This window comes from Saccopteryx bilineata, chromosome 4 (genome assembly GCF_036850765.1).
Source record: "Saccopteryx bilineata isolate mSacBil1 chromosome 4, mSacBil1_pri_phased_curated, whole genome shotgun sequence".
NCBI lineage: Eukaryota > Metazoa > Chordata > Mammalia > Chiroptera > Emballonuridae > Saccopteryx > Saccopteryx bilineata.
Genome location: NC_089493.1, coordinates 51,603,453 through 51,623,144, shown reverse-complemented (window position 1 = coordinate 51,623,144; position 19,692 = coordinate 51,603,453). Strand labels below are relative to the sequence as shown.

The following is a 19,692-nucleotide window of genomic DNA, read 5'->3' as shown; positions in this document are numbered from 1 at the left end:
TTCCTGAGCCAATACATTTTCAACTACTCCGCCATTATTTATTTTTTTACTCTTACTTTGATTTAAATTGGATATCTATCACCTGTTACTGAAAGATTCCTGAGCAACATAAGGGAGATGAACAAATGAAAAGTGGACTCACTCACACATAGGTGGGATATAAAACTGAGACTCATGAACATAGATAAAAGTAAAGTGGTTACATGGGGGAAGGGGGCAGGAGGGAGGGGAGTAAAGAGGGACAAATAGACAGTGACAGAAAATGATTTGACTTTGGGTGATGGGCACACAACCCAATCAACAGTTCAAATGCTATAGAGACGTTTACCTGAAACCTATATACTCTTATTGATCAATGTCACCCCATTAAATTAAATTTTAAAACATTATTTTTATATATTTTTTTATTTTAGTGAGAGGAGAGGAGGCAGAGAGACAGACTCCCACATGTACCCCAACCAGGATCCACCCATCAAGCCCACTAGGAGGTGATGCTCTGCCCATGTGGGGTCATTGCTCCATTGCTCAGCAATCAAGCCATTTTTTTTAGTGCCAGAGGTGAAGGTCACAGAGCCATCCTCAGTGTCCTGGGCCAACTCATTTGAACCAATTGAGCCATGGCTGAGGGAGGGGAAGAGAGAGAGGGAGAGAGAAGGGGGGAGCAGAGAAGTAGATGGTTGCTTCTCCTGTGTGCCCTGACCGGGAATTGAATCTGGACATCCATGTGCCAGGCCAATGCTTTACCACTGAGCCAATCAGCCAGGGCCAAATTTAATTTATAAAGAAAAAGAAAAAGGAAAGTGAGCCTCGGCCAGTTAACTCAGTGGTAGAGCATTGGCCTGGTACATGGATGTCCTGGGTTTAATTCTTGGTCGGGGCACACAGGAAAAGCGACCATCTGCTTCTCCTGCCCTGTCCCTCCTCCCCCACTTCTCCTCCCTCAGCCATAGCTCAATTGGTTCAAGTGAATTGGCCCCGGGCGATTCCTCCATTGAGGATAGCTCAATGGAACCTCTGCCTCAAGCACTGAAAATAGCTCCATGCAAGCATGGCACCAGATGGGCAGCGTGTTGTCCCCAGCCGGAGTTACCAGGTGGATTCTGGTCAGGGTGCATGTAGGAGTCTGTCTATCCTCCCCTCCTCTCACTTAAAAAAAAGAAAAAAGAAAAATGGGTTCAGAGAAGCTTCTTGTGGGGTTAGGAAACTCAGAGCTATTCATCCAGGAAAGGGTTAAAGGAACTAGGATCTTCATCCTGAGAAAAAGGAGCCTCTGGGAGAGGGGGCCATATCCGATAAGAGCTGTCATATGGGAAAGGAATAAGATTTAGTTTAGATGTTGCAAGAGGAAACACCAGGGCCAGCAGACAAATGTTGCAGGAAAAGATTTCGGTTCAGTTGAAAGAAAAATGTTGAGGCCTCAGGAGCAGCCCAGAGGTACAGTGGTGACTTAGGAGTGAATGAGCCCAAGAATGAGGTTTGTACAGTGAGAAAAAAAAAGGATAATTCTGCATGGGTCTCATTCTACATAACCCTTAGCTTCTCTCTAGTCTGGAATTGGAAACTCTCAGCCTTGTTGACCAATGCAGGCACAGAAACAGTTTGTCACATGAAGGTATGAAACATGTGGCCCTCCTCCTTGCCAGGGAGCCCAGTATTGATGTCCCAGGAGTTAATTACAAGAATGTCCAAAAACACAGTGGACATCGGCTGAAAGTCATATTGATTGATCCACAGGTAATATGAGAAGTGGGCTTTTCCAGGGATTTTGAAAAATATTTTTCTTATTTTATCTTTTTCTGTAAAACAATATCTGGAACTAAAACATGCACTTTAGTTTTGCTAAGAATTGGTTTTTAATTTGAAGAGTCTGGGTCATAGCCCTGGAGAATTTCTGCATGGGAATTACAACATTGTCCCAAAATAAAAGATGCTCCCAATATGCTACTATCCTGGGATATGTATAGACCTCCTACCATGCCCATGGCAGTATAGAAGGTCTATAAAGAGGCTTCAAAGAGGTCTATAAAAACAGGCATCCACCTGCCTGGCTCCTCTGGTACCCACAGACCTTGATTTTGGACCAACACCCAATCTTCAGAAGTTGTTTCTGGATAAGAAGAAAAGTTATAGTGACAAAATACACCCATCTAGCACCATTATGGTGTGGCAGGAAGAGTGTGGTCTTTGAAATTGAACAGATCTGAATTCAAATTCTGATTCTGCTTTGGATCAGACAGTTTTCCAGAGTCTTCATTTTCTCACTAATAAAAAGGAGGATAATAATGATCTCTTAATAGGGTATTTTGAGAATTAAAGATGATGCTACTAGTTGCTCAGTATAGAGGATAGAATTAAAAGAATGAAAAAATATTTAAATAATAGTTGTTAGAAGACCAAAAGGACTTCGAAATTTAAAGAGGTTCCTTAAATGGTTGGTTTTCTGGTACAAGTAGAGGCTAGAGAGAAAGAGAGAGTTATTGTCTCGGGAGAAGGTCAAGAAGAGTATAAAGAAGAGTTGGAGATTTTCAAAGCTTTGTGTGGGAGATTCTGCTAGTTACTCAGCCAAATCCATCTCCCTTCCTTCCTGAGCAATTAGCTAGATTATACTTCCTAGCCCCCCTTGCAGTTAAAGGTGGCCAAGTGACCACCCATTTGTGAGTGATAATGAAATGTGGCATTTGGGGACTCGGGCCTTAAGACCATGAACATGTCTCCTCTTTTCCCTTCCCACCAGCTGCAAACCAGATGTGACTGCAAAACCAGCTTCAATCATGCAGATCATAAATGGGCTCTAGAGATAGCAGAGCAACAATTTGGAAAAAACCTGGGTCTTGACAGTGTGGAGGCAGAAGAAACTTTTCCCTACTTTTCAAGTTTCTTTCAGCTGGTCTAGTAATTAAATTTACATGAGATAGATTAACAAGAGAAAATAGCCAAATATAATTGTATATGAACACATGGGAACCCTACATACATGAGAGAATCAGAGACCCCATATGCAGGACAGAAAGGAAATATGAAGTATATGATGTTTGAGTGAAGGATCAACGGAGGCGAGGGTGCTTCAGAGGAGAGGAAAGTTATTTTCAAGATGACAAGTTTGGCCCTGGCCGGTTGGCTCAGCGGTAGAGCGTCGACCTAGCGTGCGGAGGACCTGGGTTCGATTCCCGGCCAGGGCACACAGGAGAAGCGCCCATTTGCTTCTCCACCCCTCCGCCGTGCTTTCCTCTCTGTCTCTCTCTTCCCCTCCCGCAGCTGAGGCTCCATTGGAGCAGGGATGGCCCGGGCGCTGGGGATGGCTCTGTGGCCTCTGCCTCAGGCGCTAGAGTGGCTCTGGTCGCAACATGGCGACGCCCAGGATGGGCAGAGCATCCCCCCCTGGTGGGCAGAGCATCCCCCCTGGTGGGCGTGCCGGGTGGATCCCAGTCGGGCGCATGCGGGAGTCTGTCTGACTGTCTCTCCCCGTTTCCAGCTTCAGAAAAAAAAAGAAAAAAAAAAAATGACAAGTTTGTTTTGCCATATAGATATGTCAAAAGATTATCTCTGATAATTTCTTATTATGGGCAAGACCCCTAATTTAAATTCTTCTAAGTAGTTAAAGGAGGGTCAGGCAGAAGTTTCCTATGAGCCCACAGGACTTGGTTGTCTTTACCTTAAAATAATCTGCATACCACAGAGGTACATCTTGGGTGACTCATTCTGAACCCTTACAGCTCTGAACCACAGAGCTGCCCGCCATCGTGGACTATTATATGAGAGACAATAAACTCTTTAGCTCCTTACGCCATGATTTTCTCAGAGCTCTTTGTTATAGCAGCTGACCCTTGCTTGCCCTAACATCTGGTATAAACCATCTTGGGTAGGGCATCTATTTCTCAAAGCTGGTTTTCTTTTAATAAACAGTAGGCAGTTTGGTACAGTAGAAAAAGCCCTAGTCACAAAGAAATTGGACTGCTTAGTGAAAATTAGGAACATTTTGTGCTTCGCTTCATAGTTGACAAAAGATTTTCTCTGTGAGACCTAATTTACTCATCTGTAAAATGGCAACCACAGAAGTATGAGTGTAAGTGAAAGTTTCGTAAAGTGTCAAACATCATACAAATGTGAGGGCCTCTCTGTGTCCTGGGCAGCAGAGGGCACCAGCTGGGAGACTAGCTGGGTCGTCTGAAGAGGAGCCAGGGGACAAAGAGGTTCGAGTCTGCTGCCTGACCTCCTGGACTAATTGCTATGCTAGAGGCCGACGGTGGAATGTATTCATAGCCAAATAATTGTAAAACTATGCAGAATTATAGATACAGCGAGAGCCTATATAACACCTCACTTTACAAAGAACAGTCCTGCAGAGGAGACCTGCCCGGAATAACAGCCGCGGCAGTCATGAGGCCTCCTTCTGAGATAAACGCTGGAGTTTGGCTCTAAATGCCAACATCCTTAGCTAATCTAAGTAATGCATGAGCAGGAAGAATTTGGTGGCTGGGAGCCCAAGCGCAGTTGTATAAAGAACTCTAAAGAGCAGTTATAACCTCCGAGCAGCAGGCCCTAGTGCATGATGGGAAATGTAACATTTAATCAAATATGGAGGGAGGGCGGAGCTGCAGAGAGGGCTGGGGGTGGGGGCTCGGGTCCTGGCAAGAGGCAGGCTGCTAAGGGGCCTCTGGCAGGGTCTCCACCGCACCACAGATGGTTTTTGTCTCTGTGGTTCATTTGTTCTGAGTGGGATCAGCCCCTTCCAAGTCAGAAGTCCTGGATTAGAAGGTCCACCATCCTGTCCTTAAAGAGGCCAGAAGGGGCTCAGCCAAAAAGTTAGGGGGAGCCTGACCTATAGTGGTGCAGTGGATAAAGCGTTGACCTGGAATGCTGAGGTGGCTGGTTCAAAACCCTGCACTTGTCTGGTCAAGGCACATATGGGAGTTGATGCTTCCTGCTCCTCCCCCCTTTCTCCCTTTCTCTTTCTCTGTCTCTCTCTCTCTCTCTCTCTGTCTCTCTCTCTCCTCTCTAAAATGAAAAAAAAAGTTAGGGGAAAATACTTATGTCTCTCCTATTGAGAAGGGAGGCAGGCTCTTACTTCTGATGATCTCATGATTTTTTGAACTGGAAAGTCCTTGTAAAGATCGTCTTATCCATCCCCACCTCCCCTCTCCCATCTTCAGTACTCATTTTACAGTTCAGGAAACAGAGGCCAAGTGGGTATACAAAGTTCCCAAGGTCACATAGCCAGTTAGGATCCTCCGAGATAATTTCAGAGTCACCCAGCTGGTCCCCATCCCCTTATTTTACAAACACTGATACTGAGCTGCAGAGAAGTGACAAACTCAATTGCAGAGTAGAAGGGGGAGGAGTAGCTAGATTTCCTGGTTCAAATCCAGGGAATTTTGACCACCGCAGTTCAGCATCTCCTCAGTTGAGGGTTGATTGTCAAAGACCCCTCTCCTGTTCTGGCTCATGTGTTTCCCTGTAGCTGCTAGCAGCTGGGAAAGCGGTCCCTACAAGAGAGGGTGTCTCTGCTGCCCAGATTGGGTCAGATGACTGCCTTTAAATCAATCAGCTGTGACCAGGAGGCAGGATAATTACAGATGATGACAGCTCCGATAATAAGCAAGTGGATGGAGGTAAGGGAAGGTAAATCTCAGGAGAAGCGGATGCTGAACAGACAGTTCCCATAGCTATATACTGCAGCTTCCTTGACCTCAACTCTCCTTATCTGTAAAATGGGAACAGTAATTGTGCCCCACCACAGGGCTGCTATGAAGAGTAAACAGCATAATACATGTATAGTCTGCTTTACATAAGCACCTAATATCTGTTAGCACCCTTTTCCCTTTGTTTTTTTTCAGGAGTATTTAAAAAACTGGACACTATCTCCTATACCGAAGACAGCAGAAGAGAAAGTGAAAATTTGTCCTGAAAACTCCAGTTTGAATAGAGTGACATGATCCAATTTTTAAAGATCCTGTGGGCAGCTGAGCGGAACATGATCAGAAAAAGAGGTAGGATCAGGAGCAGGCAGCATGGTTAGGAAGCTATTGCAATAGTAGTCCAAGCAAATGATGTCTGTGGTTTGGTCTAGGGTAGTAGGAAAAAGCGAAGTGAGACTGATCTGAGCTCATCTGAAAGTACAGTTGACAGTACTTGAAGGTGGGGAATGAAAAGCAGGCACAAATCAATAATAGTTCCTCAGTTTGGGGCTTAACTTTTTTTTTTTAAGAGCAGTTTTGTGTTTCATGGTAAAGCTTAGCACGTGCCAGCACTGGGCATGGCCTGGAGTTGAATCAGCAGAGATGGTTAGGTGACCCCCCCCACAGAGCCTCACATGGGGAAGAGGATGAGGAAGGTGACCACTAAACAGCAGAGCCCCATGGCCTCAGACAGGGGAAAGCCCAGAATGGCATAGGAGAAGAGCTGCTGCTTGAGAGATGGGTCCCTGGAATAGCCAATGATCAAACTGCCAAACACTGTTCTAATTCCGGCCCCTGAACCAGTGACACCCCTGTGGCAGCCCCAGCACTAATAAACTTGGCCGCTGTGTCAGTGTCCCTGGAGGTAATACTGTTCTGGAGCTCCCGTCAGGCCCCCTGGAATGGGGAGCTACTGTAGGAAGGCCGTTGAGATGGGGTCTCCGGCCTACTCAGGAAGGAGGCAGACACAGGCCTGATTAGACCGCAGTACAACAGCAGATCAGAGCAGAGGGCTGAATAGTGCCCCAGAGGGCTGTGTTTCTCCAGTCTCCCAGATTTAGCTTGAGATTTCAGCAGGGCTTAACATTTATCTTCAGTTTCCTTGTCCTGGGAGCTTTCTTGACTGATTTTAACTTTTATTGATTGATTTTTAGAGGGACAGAGAGAGGAAAAGGTGAGGGAGAGAGAGAAAAGCATTCATTCATTTTGTTGTTCCAGTTAGTTGTGCATTCACTGGGCGCTTCCTGTATATGACCTGACTGGGGATTGAGCCTGCAACCTTGATGTTTCAGGACAATGCTCTAACTAACTGAGCTAACTGGCCAGGGCCTCTTGGCTCATTTTTAAAAATTATTATATAAAAAGTATACTGTGCTGCCTCTTTCCATGCCTAGCACATGCCTAGCACAGCTATGGTTGTGATTCCAAGAAGCATCTGAAGCATGCAGTAGCTCCAAACCATTGGATGCTGGATAGATTGACCAGTGTGTTCGCTCCTCATCCATTTATCAGTCCCCACAAGCTGAGAGAATGTCTCCCTCTCATCATTTTCCTGAAGAACAGGCTTAAGTACACCTGACAAGAGATGAAATAAAGAGGACCTGCATGCAGATGTTTATTGAGAATGATGGCACCCTGGCCAGTTAGCTCGATTGGTTGGAATGTCATCCCAGAGCACAGAGGTTACCGGTTTGATCCCTGCTCAGGGTACATACAGGAACAGCATGATGTTCCTGTCTCTCTCTCTCTCTCTCTCTCTTTCTCTCTCTCCCTGCCTCTCTCTCAAAAAAAAAAAAAATGATGGTAGGCCCTGGCCAGTTTGCTCAATGGGTAGATCATCGCCCCAGTGTGCAGACGTCCCAGGTTCAATCCCCAGTCAGGGCACACATGAGAAGCGACCATTTGCTTCTCTTCCCCTCCTTTTCCCTCTTCTCTCCCTCTTTCCCTCCCGTAGCCAATGACTGCATTGGTTGAACGTTGGCCCAGCCACTGAAGGTAGCTCAGTTGATTTGAACATTGGTCCCAGATGGGGGTTGTGGAGTGTATTCTGGTCAGCAGTGCACATGAAGAAGTCTATCTCACTATCTCCCCTCCTCTTGCTAAAAAAATAAAAAAAATAAAAATAAAAATAAATGATGGTGGTCGCCTTGGCTGGGTTGCTTAATGGATATAGCATCGTCCCAGAGTACCAAGGTTGCAGGTTCAATTTCTGGTCGGAGCACATATGAGATGCAATAAATGAGTACACAACTAAATGGAATAACTAAGGGGAACAATGAGTTGATGCTTCTCTCTCTCTCTCTCTCTCTTTTCCCCTCTCCCCTGCCTCTCTCAATAAATGGAAAAAAAATTTTTTTAATAATGAATGATGGCAAGGTCCAAACCAATAAAATCTTCCCTGCTGGTTTTATGGATGTCATCAGCATTGACAAGACTAGAAACAATTTCCGTCTGATCTGTGACACCAAGGGTTTCTTTGCTGTTCCTTGTATTACACCTGGGGAGGCCAGGTACAATGCAAATTAAGAAAGATCTTTGTGGACACGAAAGGAAACCTTCATCTGCTGACCCGTGATGCTCACATCATCTGCTACTCTGATCCCCTTATCACGGTGAATGATACCATTCTGATTGACTTGGAGACTGGCAAAATTACTGATTTCATCAAGTTTGACACTGGTAACCTGAGTATGGTGACTAGAGGTGCTAACCTGGGAAGCATTGGTGTGATCTCCAACAGAGAGATACTCCTTTCATTGACATAGTTCATGTGAAGATGCCACAGCTTTGCCACCCAGCTCTCCAACATTTTTATTATTGACAAAGGCAACAAAACCTGTATTTCTCTTCCCCATGTAAAGGGTATCGCCTTGTCATCACTGAAGAGAGAGACAGGAGACTGGCAGCCAAACAGAACAGTGGGTGAGATGAGCTCTAACTGACATGATTGGAAGAGTCTTTGTACTTAATTAAAGATAATGCAACATGAAAAAATATATATTGTGCTTATTTTTGAATAGGCAATAATTTTACATGATACAAAATAAAGATATAAAAGATATATAGTGAAAATCCTCCTTCCTTCTAACACAGCATGTCTCCCCCATTCAAATTATGAATTTAATATATATCATTCCAGGGTTATTTTATGCATCTAGAAGAAAAAATATAGGATACACACATAGATGGATCACACACACACACAAAAATATATAGTTCACCTTTTAATATAAATAATAACATTATACACATTTTTCTGTACCTTGATTTTTTTCTACTTACATATATCAATAAAGATTATTCCTATCTTAATTATCTATTGCTGAATAACAAATAACCCCCAAACTTAGTGGCTCACAACATTTATATCTCAGTTTCTGTAGGTCAGGAATCTGGGCACTGCTTTACTCGGTGCCCTGCGCAGGGTCTCTCATAGGCTGGCATCAGGTGTCAGCCGGGTTTACAGTCTTCTTGAGGCTCGACTGAGATCAGAGGCCACGCTCAATCATGAGGCTGTTGGCAAGATTCAGCTCCTTGTTGGACCAGTGACTTAGTTCTTCTCCAGTCCTGGCCACTGCCTGGGCCTCTCCAACATGGCAGATAGCTTACGTCTTCAAGTGAGCATGCTGAGAAAGAAGAGAGTGCGGCAAGGTGGAAGTCCCAGGCTCTCACAGTTTAGTCACAGCCAGCGCTTTGGCTGTGTTCTGGTTTTTATTGTAGAATAAACTGTTAGGTCCAGCGTCCCCCCACACCTCCAATCCACCCCAACCACCATGCACAGGTGCACACATTCAAACACACAAGGAGGGCATTACACAAAGGTGTAAATCCCAGGAGGCAGGGATCACTGGGAGCTATTTCAGAAGTTGCCCACCACAGTTCTTTAGCAGTCCATTGGACAGGCCCTTGTCCTTTTAACCAAGGCTTTAATGATAGCTTGATGAGTTAATGTCTCTTACCCAGAGTGACTGGGAAGCTCAAACAGCAGAGATCTTGTGCATATGGTGCATATAGCTGATGCTCAGGTGATACTGTGCTCTTTTTGGATGCAGAGGGTAGAGAAAGTTTGCTTGGTTCTGTCTTAAAAGTGTACTTGGGTGATAAACTGTTACTTGTTCATATGGGCTTGATGCTACTATATTTTTTCATGTATAAGATGCACATTTTTGGGAAAAATTTGGGGTCTAAAAATTGGGTACGTCTTATACAGTGATTGTAGATTATTTTACTTGCATTTCCTGCTTTTTCGAGCTTGTTTTTGCGCTCATTGTTGAAGACAGTGATTCATCATCAGACATAGATGAGGACAAGCTAATGGATGGGAGTTTTGGCAGTGATAAGGAATTATATAAATTTTACGATGAATAAAACTGGAGTTTAATAACTTTATGTAATACATTTTCCCCCCAAATTTCGGGCCCCAAAATTAAGGTGTGTCTTATACATGGGAACATCTTATACGTGGGGAAATACGATACTTTGAATAAATGTTTTGGAAAATTTTTGAAACTCCAATCCAGAGGACTGTGGACAGCATGTTTGGAAACTATGGAAAGGGCCTGGACCAGGCTGGGTTGAACACACATAGCATATACACAGTATCCTGTATATAGGATCCTGTATATAGGACTGTAGAGGTCTTGGGTTATTCCTTATTTCTGTAATTATCCTGCTGTTCACAAAGAGCAAGACCATGGCCTTAGGAAGGGGGTAATGCCACCAAAGGAAAGTTTACACTAAAGGAAGACTGTCCTGGGGCAGAAATTGAGGACTCAAGGTATGGGCCTTTGGGAAGTCTGTTTCTCTCTCTCTCTCTCTCTCCCTCCCACTGTTTTAAGAATGTTGAGTCTGCCCTATTCAGGAAGATATGCTCCAAGCAACCCTACAGGTGAGTTGAGCTGCATCCTGCCACGTGGAGCAGGCTGGTGCTGGACGGGTAGGTGCACCTGGCTACCTGCCCGGGATCTGTGAACTCAGAAAAACCACACCAATCAAGGTTGTGAGGATCTCTCTTGTTTTACTCTTTTACCATGGTCCCCAAATTTTGTCAGCTCCTGCCAGGGGCTGTGCCTGGTTTCTATTAAGTATGATACACTGAGCAAAGGGCCCTCGCCATACCTGGGGCTGAGTGGTGGGCTCAGTGGTGGCAGCCACCCATTGAGAGTAGCCTTGTCCAGCAGGGTGAGAGTCACAGAGGGTATGGGGACCTACTGAGGATGCTGGGGGGGAAGAACATAAAGGGCAAGCTCCAGGGCTGGTGTAACCCAGACCTGAGGGGCTCCGCACGACAGCCAGGGACGCTGCAGGGGTCGAGTTCCTGTGTGGGCCAGGGTTCAAAGTACATCGTAGTTGGAATGTTTGATGGAGACAAGACAGTGTATTACCATTGCTGGGGAAGCTGACGATAGCCATTCCATTGGATGTTTTATCAATAGTAGTAAAAATTGATAATACCAATAATGTAGTGTGTCAACATTTTAATAGAACTTTCAACTTAAGACAGTAATGGGTATATACACCCATCTCTTGTTGGTCCTCAAATAATTCCATAAGATGTGCAGAGAGTTGTTAGATTAATTGTTCTTAGTAATTATCAGGATGAACAATATGAAAACTCCATATTGGCCCTGGCCAGTTGGCTCAGTGGATAGAACGTCAGCCCAGCGTTCGGACATCGTGAGTTTGATCCCTGGTCAAGGCACACATGAAAAGCGACCATCTGCTTCTCTTCCCCTCTTCTCTCCCTCTTCTCCTCCTGCAGCCAGTGGCTTCATTGGTCTGAGCGTAGTCCCTGGCACTGAGGATAGATCAGTTGATTTGAGCATCACACCAGACAGGGGTTGCTGGATGGATCCTGGTTGGGGCACATGTGGGAGTCTGTCTTACCATCTATCTGCCCCCCTCTCACTTAAAAAAAAAAATCTCCGTATTTATGTCAAATGTAGTTAAAAGTCAACAATTTATATGGTTCAGTTTAATATTACTATGAAATTATAACTATGATTATTATAATAAATAACAAGAACAATAGGTACCATTTAAGAAATTAAAATTATGTGTCTGGCATATTGTTAAGCTCACAGCTCATTTTATCTTGTGAAACTCTCACAAGAACTTGATGAAATGGGTCCCAGGATGGATACAGCAGTATTCCTCCTGGTCTCCCCCTTCAGGGCCCACACACCCAGTCCCAGCTGCTGGCAATGTTGGCTACTGATGTCTCACAGCTCCTTTCCTCTCTAGAAATTGTCCTGGCCATAGGTTGCTGCCTCCACCAACAAGGCCAAGTGCCCAAGGGCAGTCTTCAGGCAATGACTGGCCAATGGGGGAATGTAAAGGCCAGGCCTCCTAGCCTGTATTTGGGACCCTCTGCAGGCTCACCCCAATCCAGATCTTCCTGTAGGATCCGCTGAGGTCTCAGGTGCAGCCACATTGGGGATTAGCTTTTCTCTCTTCCCAATGCTGTCCTCTCACTTATTTACAGGTGTTATTTCCCAAGAGCACTGCCTGATAAACCTGAAGACAATCAATCCTCCATCTCTAAGGCTTCTTTTAGCAAACCCAAAACAAGACAGTTGGTACCAGAGGGGGCCCTGGGAGGCAGAAATAAGATTTGGAGAGTTGTCCTTGAAGGCCAGCTATTAGTGAAGACCCATTACTGGTACAGAGGAAGGTTAGTCCTTGGTGTGCTGTAACTTCATGCTTGTTAGAGCTCACTGCTGGTGAACTGGGGAGCAATATGCATGGAAGGGGGTCACTGGCTTGTGCAGTGACTTTGGCAATTGAGGGAAGCAGTGAGTCTAAGAACTATGGAAATGAATGACTGTTGCTGAGCCCATTGGTGCTAAAAAGCAGTAATAAGTCTCCAAGTGAAAAATCACCAAGGCAAAAGCAAGAGGGCCTATGGCCAACATTTAAGGAAATGCTTCCTGCAAAGGGAGACCCAACCTTAGGACTTAATGGTGAGAGTAGCAGAGCTCCAGAGCAGGTGTAATTCTTAGTCCTAACAGGCCTTATTATGCCACGGTCACAGCCCTTAGGAAAGAGGTGGGGCCCTGAGAGTTGGGTTGGGCTATATGAGTAAATGCAGTGGAGAACCTTGAATTCTCAGATTTTTCTGAACCCTCTGGGCCCGCAGAAGTGATGCACTTCTTATTGACAAATGGTCACCTGTTGGAAGACCACACATGGTTTCAAATGAGGCAGGTGCCCGACGAGGTAATGCTTGTCTCCCTCAGAACCTACCTTCACCTCCTTTCTGATTGATGGGACAATAAGAATCAAACCCCAGTTGGGTTTGGCCTGCTCAGGGAGGAGAAGGACTGTACTCTGAAGTTAACTATAGGATCTGGCTAATGCTGTCAGGCAGGGAGTGTGCACAGACATGAATCCTGAGGGGACTGGATCAAAAAAAGAGGAGGGTAAGGTTGGACAAGAGCAGGTATTGACATGGAAATACTCTCCCATAATATAGGACTTAATATCTTGGCAAGGAACCCAGGAGATGGTGCCAACATACTTGAAAGATGAATTTTAGAAGTGTAGGGAGAGCAGTGGTCAACATGAAGTGAGGCAGAAATGTCGGAACTGCTGTGGCAGACGGGAGGGAGAGATCAAACAGCTCATGGAGGTGGGCATGCAAGAGCGCTTTAGTGCATGTTTTTTTTTTTAAAGGAATAAACCAAAATGGAGTTACTGTTGGTGCATACAGCCCCAAACCAAAACTTAATAATTAACCTAATTGCAGTTTTAGCCTCTCCCAGGAGTGAAGTGTTAAATCAATCAGACTGGAATTTCCTGATTAAAGTGAGGTTATCTGCTTGATAAGAGCCCGCCACCCTTCCTTTGCCTGAAGTAATCCACTTTTTTCCCCATTTATTTATTTAGTCAATTACAATTGACATTGAATATTATTTTATATTGGTTTCAGCTGTATAGCATAGTGGTTACAGTCATACTTTACAAAGTATTTCCCAGTAAGTCTAGTACCCTCTGATACCATGCACAGTTATTACAATATTGACTATGTTCCCTATGCTGTATTTTACATCCCTGTGACTAAGGTGACCAATCGTCCTCCTTTAAGAAGGACAGTCCTTCTTTTGTAAGTTCCGTCCTCCCTTAAAAAGTGTCCTCCTACATGTCCTCCTTTTTGATATTGGAAGACTAATTTGTAAGTGTCCGTATTCGATGGATGCAGAGTTGATCCATTGTGTGTGATGTGATGTATTTGTATTTGACATGATGATTCATCAAGGATCAGTACAGTGTGGCCAGATGCGATTATGAGACGCATGCACTCGGCACGGGAGACCTTGAGAGTGCGTGCGATCTACTGAACACGCAAATGGCTTTGTGTACTTCTTACCGAAACATGACACAACGCATATGACATTGTAGACTCACGATTATTTCTTTCTCAGTGAATATTCAATCACAGTTAAGCACAATTCACTTTTTATTAGTTCATCATCTATTTAATAATTTCCAAATACATATAATTTTATTTATGAGTATTTTCCCAAAATTCAAATTTTAAAATGGGAATCTAACTTCAAACCATATCTATTAATAATGCATTTTGATTAACTAGTTGTATAAAACAGACATTCTTTAATTAGAAAATGATAACTACACCTGAATATCACTCCAAATTAGTGGTTTTGTTTGATCTTTAGTTTTACTAAATGAGTACTTTTTTCTTACAATTATTATTAAAAATTAATAGGCATGCAGGCATCATTTACAATATAAAATATTACAAATATTTTTATTATGCATTTATCATATAGTATATTATTGTTGCAATGAATACAATATATCTTTTATTTATGATACTGTTTTCTTCAATTTATTTTTGCCCTCTTTTTCATTGTAAAAAACTTGGTCACCTTACTATTTTGTAACTACCAATTTGTACTTCTTAATCCCTTCACTTTATCTCCCAGTTGCCCAAACTCCCTCCTGTCTGGCAGCCATCAGTTTGTTCTCTGTATCTGTGAGTCTGTTTCTTTAACTTCTTAGTCCCACCCTCTCTCTGCCCTTAAAAACCTTCCATTTTTTACAACTCCTTGGAGCACCCTTCTATTTGCTAGCTGGGATGCCGCCCAATTCAGGAATGGCTTAATAAAGCAAATTAGATCTTCAAATTTAATCTGTTGAATTTTGTTTTTTAACATACACAAGGCCAGAAAACCCACCAGCCAACCCAGTTCTGTGGGAGGCCCTAGAGAACACTCTATTTCTAAAGCAATAAGGAATGAGATGGGGGTGGGGGGAGTGCACATCAGCTTTACTAACAGTAGAAGATGCTATTACTGGGATTATAGAATTCCAAAATAATAGAAGTCAGGTGGCGGCACTTAACCTTTAGAACCCAGGTGGGTACAATTATTGCAATGAACAGCCAAATTGGAGTGGCATTCAGGAGAGCCTGACCCATAGGGCTATGGATATGGTTAATAGAACACAGTGTTCCTACAGGCAAAGCAGATGGGTGGCCAACAGTGTACTGCTTAATTTAGACAATCAAAAGATATCAAGGATGGATGATCAGGGGGCTAAAAGCAGCCACCCCCAGTAAACTGTCAGAATTTCTTATCCTATTTCTGGACCTGAGCCATTGATTAAAGAACCTGCAACATCAAGGCAAATGTATTCAGTACTATTTTCCCCAGTTTTATTGGGGGAGGGAGGGGGTTGTGGGGTTTTTTGTTTGTTTGTTTGTTTTTGAGAGAGACAGGAACATCAAGCTGCTCCTGTATGTGCCCTGACCAGGGAATCAAACCAGCAACCTTTGCACTCTGAAACAAAGCTCCAACCAACTGAGCTATCTGGCCAGGGTTTAATTTTTATCGATTTTTAGAAAGACAGAGAGGGGAGGGGAAAGGGAAGCATTCATTTTTGTTGTTCCACTCAGTGGTGCATTCTTTGGTGGCTTCTCCTGTGTGTCCTGACCAGGATCAAACCCACAACTTGTCGTTTTGGGATGACACTCTTAACCAACTGAGCTAACCAGCCAGGGCCCCCAGTTCTTTCCAAAAAGAATCCATGTCCATTTAGTTGTATAACTGATCATGAGAAAGGAGGAAAAATTATTGACCCTAAAGTGTGAATTGACAGTGAATAGGAGGGTATGGGACCAGGTAATAATGGAGGCCTGGCCTTGCTCTGGCTCACAGTGAGTTCACTGGGTCCATGAATCTACAGTGGTTATATCACTGCCTCTGAGTGTATTATTGGAATAAACATACTTAGCTGTTGGCAGAACCTCAACACTGGTTCCATGGCTTATGGAATAAGAGCTGGAATAGTAAGACAGGCCAACTAAAGTCTCTAAAAACTGCCTCCTCTCCCTGCCCAAGATCAGAAATCAAATACAAGACTATGCCCAGGGGAATGGCAGGAATTAGCACCACCTTCAAAGATGAAAGAATGCGGGGATGATGGTCTCTAGCATATTCCCATTTAACTCACTGGATAAAATGTCTGATAGAGTAAACCACCACAGACTTCATCAAGTAGTAGCCCCAGTGTTTGCCATGTGCTAAGTATGTATCTGTGCTGGAGCAGGTCAACACAGCCTCTAATACCTGGTGCCTGTTATTGCCTCCTTTTCTATCCCTGTCAGAAAGGAAAATCAAAAGCCGTTCACATTCACATGGAGGGCATATTCGTGTCTTGCATCAGGTCCATGTAATCTCTCCTGCCTTCCATCATAATGTAGTCTGAAGGGACCTAGACTATCTGAACATTTCACAGAACATCACCTTAGCGCACCATCTCAATGACATCATGTTAATGAGACCAGATGAGCAAGAAGTGGCAAGTATGATGCATTCACTAGAGAAGGTGGGAAATCAGAAGCATACAGAAGTCCAGACATCCCCTCCAAATGGTGGGACATTGCCAGCACGGTGAGTCTAAGCTTGAATGAAACTGTCCCCCACAGCTGCAGCTAATATCACAGGTAGGTTGTGGGGATGTGACACAGGGCACCAGAAGTGTCTACTATATGCCACTTTATAGATGAGGCAAATATGTCTCAGAGAGGTTAAATAAATTGCCCCCAAAAACAGAGCTGGCAAGTGGTGGATCCAGGATTAAAATCTAGATCTGTCTGACTTCAAAGTCCATAGTCTTTAATATCTGTATTGTATAGCTCTGATTACGATTGTGGGTCATCCTCCAAGATAAGTTTTCTCCAGATGGGCTTTCTTTCCCCAGGGCCCTTTGTATTGTTGTTGGATCTTCTTGCTCAGGGTAAAAGTTCCATGGTCTGAGAAAGGAACACACAGAAGCAGCCAATGATGTTAGTGGTCTGGTGATGGCAGGCCCTCCCTGGAGATGACTTGTGCATCCCCTGGTGAGAGCCAGGCTGGCTTTGGAGACAAGTCGTAGGATCTGTCGTGTATACCCTTGAATTGCTCCTGCCCAGAATTCTATGCCCACAGTCTGCCCCAGTAACTGACTCCTTTTTCTTGATATTCTTGGTGGAACTGCCCATCGAGGGACTCCACCATTCCTGGCCAGGTATGGGCCATGTTAGGTCAACCAGATATTTCTTCTAGAAAGTTGTATCTTGAGTGGATGATACAGAAACCAAAAATGTTTGGGGCCCATTCATCTTAGTTCTAGTGACTACCCTCAGTATCTGCTTTCCAGACATCTGACCCTGCCTTCCTGCCTATTCTTCTGGAGCCCGGGGCTTCAGCCTTTCTTGCTATTTCCGTTGTCACACATCTTCCAATAAGGTATTTTCTGACCCCAGCACCTGCTGCGGCTTCTGCACTCCCACCACCAGCCTGTCCATGTGACCAGAGCCTGCTCAGAAGCCACCAAGCCTCTAAGCCAGTCTGCACCCCACCTAGCCCAAGGTTTCACCTTGGACCCAGCTCCTAATGCCTAGTGGAAAATAAAGTACTTTCTGAGTAAGTTACCCAGAGTCAGCTTCTGTTGCTTACCATCTAAGACCCCTGACTAATACAGGACCCATACCATCCAGGTCTTTCAAGCCCTCTTTTCTGCCAAACAATGGTTAGATTTTTCAGTTTGTATGTGTATTTTGCTCACTGTGGTTGTTTTATTTATGCTGTGCATGTGGAGTGGGCAGTGGTTGAGCAGGCCAGGCCCAGAGTTAGGAGCTAAGAGAGATGGTGAGGTCAGTCGGAGTCATACACTGATTCCTGAGCGACGTGTCAGATTGGGAAGGGGGACTGTGGTGCATCCAGGCAGCGCAGGAAGCCGCAGGCTGAACATACTGCACCTTCTGGAAGTACCAATCTGAAGATTTTATGCGGGTGGGGAGACATGTTCTTTAGTTTTATTTTAAATTAAATACATATATATTTTGGCATAGAATATAAGAATCTGCAGGAATTTTTATGAGAACACAAGTGTATTCTAAGAAATTTTTTATTGGCAGGAAGCCAATTCCATATGCATATCTGAACCGCTTGGCGGTACATTCTTCTCTGCAGCTATAAAGGGTTCTTTGGTAAAAATGTAGAGAAACACAGACCAATGGTGTTAGGAGTTTTAATGGCACTGCAAAGGCTCTGTCTACCCTCAAATTTCTTTAAGTTGGGCTAGGCGTGGGGGCCTCTCTGAGTCCTGTTAGCCTGACAGATTTTCACAGACCCTACTGCTACCTTGCTAAAAATAGGCAACTTTGTTAAAAATCATTCACTAAGGAAAGACAGCCCTTGCTCCTATGGGGTAAATGCAGGAAGCTTAAAATCAGTGTGACGAGTCTTATAATGGAGGGATCAGTAAAGAAAGCCCAAATCTCTCATTTGTCCAAGATTCTAAATCTGTGGATTCCTATCTTGTTCTGGGCAATTTTCACATTTAATTATTTCAACCACAATGCACAGATAATGTTATTCTCATGGTGTAGATGAAGATACTGGGGCTTAGTGAGGTTGAGTAAGTAACCCCAAGTCACACAGCAAATCTGGCCATTTTTTAAAAATATCATTCTGCCCTGGCTGGGTTGTTCAGTGGATAGAGCATTGTCCCGGCATGAGGAGGTTGCACGTTCCTCACTGAGAGCACATATGAGAAGCAACCAATGAGTGCACAACTAACTGGAACAATGAAATGATTTCTCTCTCTCTCTCTCAAATCAATAGAAAAATTAAAATAAATAAATATTATTCCATCTCCCCTTTTGATATTACACTCATGATCTGAATGGGGAACACATTAAGTCCACAAAACTTCGGCCTGAATGGGTTTATTGTCTGCTGCCTTCCTCCCAATGGGAGGCTTTTGCTTACCTAGAGGACCTGGCCACCTGGGGCGGGGAGTGCTGGAGAGAGGCCCAGAGAGGCAGTGGGAGCTGAAGACAATTCCCCCCAGTGACCCTGTCCTGTAGAGGTTAAGATTGTGGGCTTTGAGGACAAACAGCTGGATCTGAGACTCTCCTCTCCTACTTATTGTATAGACAAGAGGGACAAAGCAAGGCATACCGAGGGGGAGGAGCCCCCCACTACCAGCAAGCCACAGGCTCTGGACGCCACAGTTGGTATCAAAACCAACTCTGTTCCTAGTGTATTTACAAATAGGGATGGCAGCTGCTACACCTCCCACATCTGATCAAGCGGCCTGCAAATTATCACCAATTACAGAGAAGCTAATGATGAAGAGGCTGTGCACAGGGGCTGGTAGCCTTGCTCTGGTCAAACCTGCTACCCAGCCACTTGCTCCTATGACCTCATCTTGACCCTAAGTGCCTATGCTGCAGGTGTTCCTGGCTTTCCCCTGACACTGCTGGCCTGGGAGCCCAGCACCGGGTCAGTACCACAAAACACCCTTCCTGGACTCCTGAGTTGGAGGCCATGGTAGTGACTTCTCCTTGCCAAAGTCCCCTTGGTGGTGAGAGTATTGTCTGCCACCCACCCCCACTTTTCCCAGGATGTCTTGTGCAGCTAACTGTTCAAACCAACAATGTAGACATCCCTTGTGTCTAGGCCCTGAACCTGTTAGCCAGCTCAAGGGGTTTGTCACTTGGGGG

The 19,692-nt window shown here is 44.4% G+C and overlaps 2 pseudogenes; one reads left to right on the top strand and one right to left on the bottom strand.

The window, feature by feature from the left end:
• Window positions 1-6,306: 6,306 nt before the first annotated feature.
• On the bottom strand, window positions 6,307-7,063 carry LOC136335434 (ATP synthase F(0) complex subunit C1, mitochondrial pseudogene; annotated as a pseudogene).
• A 17-nt stretch (window positions 7,064-7,080) lies between these two features.
• Window positions 7,081-8,601, top strand: LOC136335433 (small ribosomal subunit protein eS4, X isoform-like; annotated as a pseudogene).
• The last annotated feature ends 11,091 nt before the right edge of the window (window positions 8,602-19,692 follow it).